This window comes from Littorina saxatilis, linkage group LG15 (genome assembly GCF_037325665.1).
Source record: "Littorina saxatilis isolate snail1 linkage group LG15, US_GU_Lsax_2.0, whole genome shotgun sequence".
Taxonomy (NCBI): domain Eukaryota; kingdom Metazoa; phylum Mollusca; class Gastropoda; order Littorinimorpha; family Littorinidae; genus Littorina; species Littorina saxatilis.
This window is the reverse complement of record NC_090259.1, coordinates 14,228,336-14,231,725: the sequence shown is the minus strand read 5'-3', so window position 1 is coordinate 14,231,725 and position 3,390 is coordinate 14,228,336.

Here is a 3,390-nt window from a genome sequence, read left to right as displayed (position 1 = left end):
GGGATATTTATTTTCTTTGCATCATCAAACACGATTTAACTTTTGTGTGTGTGGTTTCTTTCGCAATAAAAGTTTTAACATGCTTTTGAAGAATTGATGGGACCACTTTAAAATCTGTCCGCACGTACGATCTTTTCCCAGTCTGTGAATTTAGTGTGAGAACCCGTATTGTAAGTTCGTTGTCACTATGGGCATTAACAGCGATGTTAATAACATCTTCAAAGAGCTCATAATCAGAGTGACCGTTGTAGCATCTGAAATCTATGTGTTTAACTGTAATAAAGCGGAAAGAACAAACCTGCGTTACTTGACTAAAATGCAAAAACCTCAAACTACTTTCACGTAAAACTAGCTAAAAAGTACATGAACATGGAGGTTAGAGAAAAGTTTTAATGCCTGGGGCACGTAACAGGGGAAGACGGGCAGATGAGAGGACTTGAACAGACAAGTTAGAATATCTAGATAATGTTGGTCTTGTCTTTTACTGATACATGGTCGTGACATATAATGATGCGTTGAAGCATTTTTTTTTTAACAAGTTGCCTGTTGTTCAGTCAAAATAGTGGGTGGAACTGAGGGATAGTGTCGTTTGGCAATTTATGGGGGTAGGGAGATAGGTAAGGATCGTATGCACACACAATGTCACGTTTTAAGCTGCGCAGTGCTCCATATTTATCATGAATGACTGGGCCACGTATTCACTTTACTAAATTCTGCTACTATGTTATTCTTGAAGATACACCAATTTGTGTACAAGCGTCTTGCCGAAAATTACTTGAAAAAAGGCACCATTTATGCAAATAATACGACCTGTTGACTCCGGAATTGTTATTTATGATTTGATTACGGTGAATAATAGTCAAAGGGATGTCTAGTATGTAGTGCAATTATTTAATTTGGGTTCCGACTTTCCAACTGGCTCCCAGAGAATGCTCAGTCTTTATTACACTTTTCTGAAAGGTTGCACGCTTTGACCCCCGAAAAAACACTGTTCCGCCCGGCGGATTATAGCGGATTTTGGATATGTTATGCACACACATTCACTTAGTACAGAACAGCTGAGATCAAATTTGATTTTAATAGTTTAAAGGTTAAGGCCTTTTTGGGGAGAATTTGATTGGACTATTTCTGGTGTTCATCAGATTGAACACAGTCGGTTTCATTAATACCCCAACTTGATTGAATTACAATGACAAACCGGTTTATTGACAGAGCTGTTTATTGACGCACGGGGAAATGGTAGATCTAACAGACATGTCTCGAAAACGATACCACGGGTAGGGAACTGTTTCGCACCATTTCCGTTGGGAGCGACGTGTTCCGGTTGTGGATTGTGGCTATTTTTCACTTGCTCTGGATTGCGCGCTCAATTAGGTTGGTCAGCCAGACCCTTCTCACAATATCTGGCGCATCACGTCACAGAATGGCTGGACTACCTTGAAATGTAATAGAAATTATGTCCGGGGGTCTAGATTGTCAACAAGCTTGCTAAGGTTTAGACTAGCTCGTTATTTGATAAGTTGATTGAGACCATGTTCCTGTTGGGAACGTCTACTTTCCCAACTGGAACATTTTTTGAGTTCTCGCTGCGAAAAGATGCTCCCAACAGGAACATAGTCTCAATCAAATAATCAAATTACGAGCTAGTTTAAACCTTACAGATTTCTTTTGGTACAATAAAAACATATCTTCAAGATTGGTCTTACGGCACATGACAATCTCTGTGGTCTACACAACTTGATTTACGACAATTCCAACGCAGGAACAACACCCAATTCGTCATCTTGAACACGCGGCCAGTACCGTGTAACTGGCCTTGAGACCGATCGATTCAAGGGGGGCAATCTCAGTCATCTGAAAGAGGGAAATCCAAATGCAATCCGCCTTGTTCGATTTTATTGGCTTGGACGATAGAGAAAAATAAGAAAAGCAAAAGCTCGAGTCCAGTCTGAACGAAACTGCTATCAAGAACGCAGAATTGATTTTTTCTGAGTTTTTTTTTTTTAGCCGTAAGCGCCATTTCTCATTTCGAATTTTTCATAACTGCTGGCGGCTGCAGTGAAACCAACAAAGGGGCCTCACTCTGGAAGAGTTTCCTGCTCCGATAAACACGGCGCTTACGGCTAAAAAAAACTCAGAAAAAATCAATTCTGCGTTCTTGATAGCAGTTTCGTCCAGACTGGACTCCAGCTTTTGCTTTTCTTATTTTTCTCTATCGTCCAAGCCCATAAAATCGAACAAGGCGGATTGCGTTTGGATTTCCCTCTTTCAGATGACTGAGATTGCCCCCCTTGAATCGATCGGTCTCAAGGCAGTTACACGGTGTTCAAGATGCCAATTCGTTCCCCCGCACGCTGAAGCAAAATTGTTATCTCGCAAACTAATTGCCCTGTGAAGGTACGTTGTGGCAAATCACATTATTAAGTATAGATACTCTGAAGCAGAATTGCCTTGGCTATATGTATAATATGTAACTTATGTCTTGTTGTGTACTCGTGAACAGTGGCGTTCGATTTACTGCCGAAGTCCGTGAAAATTATACAGAGAGGTCTCAATGTCGTACAAATTAACCTAGAACTACCATTTAAAGCACTATTTTAATACTCACAGTTTAATCTTCGATACCTTGCAGCCTTGTATGCGCGTTTTTGGGCACCAGCATCGTGGATAAGCTGCTCTAATCTAGCGTTATTTTGTGGTACTCGATTCTCAGTGGGTAAGGTCCCCCGCAGACACCAGATAAGGTCCCCCGCATTTTTGCCGGAGTGCCTACTACGCCCCCGCACATGCGCGCTGACAAAGCACATCATGCACAGCAAAACTGACCCGTTTGAAGCGTTTTTATTTGACAGATGGAGACCAGCGACCACACGCTATCTGCCGGGGAGGTGTCTGGGGAATTAATCGACAGCTACCTAGACATCAGTAGTGAGGTGACTATAGGTGAGACAGTCCCTTTACAGACTTCTACACCGATGCGGATCAGCATACAAACACAAGCGAACATTGGACAATCACAAACGTGAGAAACATGGCAACGAATCTCGTTTTGTATGCATAGTTTGTGACAAGAGGTTTGGTCGACAGGTAGATTACCAGGCTCAAATGAACAAGCATGCAGGCACCAAACCTTTCCAGTGTGATGTTTGCAAAAAATCCTACGCACACCAACGCAGTCTGGACAAGCATATATGTCTGAGTGAAAAGCCGGGGTTTGAGTGCCAAACCTGTCAAAAGTCGTTCATGAGAAGAAAGTATCTTCGTGACCACCAAATCACCCACTCTAGTGTCAACGCTTATTTATGCAATGCGTGCATGAAGCGGTTTAAGCATCGCTCTGGTCTTGCCAGGCATAGGCGTCGGGCTCAGGATGGAAACTGCTGTTAGATA